We start from the raw sequence: 2,033 nt of genomic DNA on the forward strand, positions 1-2,033 counted from the left end.
GGGGGGATGCGGGTGGGGTGGGGTGGGGGGCTTGATCACAGGGTACAGTTAGTTGATAAATTAATATTGCATGACCTGATAACCAAAATATGAACCCGACCTAGTTTCGCCAACGTCCACCTAAAGTCTGATAACAAGAGCCCTGCCCATTCGACTTTACTATTCAGCATTCACGATTCGATTTTTTCCCACGCTATCCATAGCTATTCGAAGCTGTGACAGAGTTATTCGAATGTCATGTCGTGTAATTTTTTATTTTTAAAAAAAAAAAAAAATGTTGTTGCAAACAACGGAATTTCGTCTCATTTTGTTCTCAACCCGCCGTACCATTAGAGCATATTGTGTCTTAAGTCCTTGAAATAGATACAGAAATAAGTAATGCTTCATGATTACGAGACGGATTTTTGTGTTTGTTTGTTTGTTTGTTTGTTTGTTTGTTTGTTTGTTTGTTTGTTTGTTTGTTTGTTTGTTTGTTTTGGTAAGTGTTTTACGGCGCTCGCAACTTCATAAGTTCTTATAAGCGCCCGGGACTTAAACATTTTCATTTGGCAGAAAATTTTGAATTTTGCCCGAGTGGTGGCCGAAGCCTACTCTTATCGATTTTAGACCACCAAGGGATCTTTAACGTGCGCAACTTTCGCACGGCACCTCCAAGATTTTTCGGCCTTGTCCGAGAAAGCTAGGTGAAGATCTTTACTACCAGAAGATCAGGGGTGTGCACCGTGTGCCTGAAAGACAGCATTAAGAAGGAGCCAAGGAGTAGCAGTAGAAAGGCTTCAGAAAGAGTCAGGAGCCTAGAGGAGGGGGCAAATGGGATTAGGGGTGAGGGCAGGAAGAGGAGACGAAAGCAAACGATAGAACATAGCTAGAGAGCAGGAGAGGAGGTTAAAGGAGATAATACAATTTTAGAGAAGAAAATGTTTCGGTCGTTACCCGGATTCGAACTTGAGATCTTTGAATGAAAGGCGAACACCTTAACCTCTAGGCCACGAGAGCCCCCGAGTTTGTGTGATTAGCACTGTGAATAGTGGGAACTAAATAGCGAATGTTGTTGATGGATTTATAACTTTTTATGATTGTCGCCAAGCTGTTGAAATTAATGTACTATACGTCCAGAAAGCATTTTTTTCTGGATAGAGTTTTTGTATTAAAATTTTAACAAGTAAGCTTGCACCTTTATTTAAGTATATTTTTAAAACTTATTTTTTTCAACATTTAGAATTTGGAACTTTTTCAAAATATTTCTTGTACCACAATTTAAGAAAAATGCAATTCTTTAAAATAATGTCCATATTATGGGCTTAGTACATCTGAAGAGCAAGCTAACGACATAAAAATAAACCATGCATAAGGTATTCGAATAGCGCGAATAGTGGCATCACGCTTCGACGCGTCAAACAATGAAGTTTCGTTTGCTCAAAATCCACACCACTACACTGATAACTGCTGTCAACTGATATAAAGACATATTTCGTAATTGTTCTCGGCCGTGTTCACTTTCATATTATCATCATATCACGTCCACGCAATATGATAGCTCAAGGCCCTTTCGTTAGCTCAGTTGGTATCATGCTGGACTACAAAACATGTGGTCTTAGTTCAAAACAATCGCAGATTGCATGGCGTTCTTGAACTCGGGTCGTTTTGTGGATTTTTCAAGGCTCTCAACCCATTTATTGGCTCGGCCCTAGGCTATCTTACTATTAAGATAGCCGAGGTTCGGTCCTATCGGAGATGGGCGTTAAATTCGTAGGCCGGATCCCGCCTCTTAATTAGCCAAATACAAATAGTGTTGATGATGGCGTAAAACCCATACAATTACGATAGTCCACGCCGTTCCCACGTCACACCTGTGTTCTCATGAGCGTGAAGGAATGACTGAGAGGGGCAGTAAAAGAGTGACAAACACACGCACACACCCAGACACACACCCAGACACACACCCAGACACACACACACACACACACACACACACACACACACACACACATACAAGTGTATGTGTGTGTGTGTGTGTGTGTGTGTGTGTGAGA

The sequence above is a fragment of the Aplysia californica genome, unplaced genomic scaffold (assembly GCF_000002075.1).
Source record: "Aplysia californica isolate F4 #8 unplaced genomic scaffold, AplCal3.0 scaffold00152, whole genome shotgun sequence".
Classification (NCBI taxonomy): Eukaryota; Metazoa; Mollusca; class Gastropoda; order Aplysiida; family Aplysiidae; genus Aplysia; species Aplysia californica.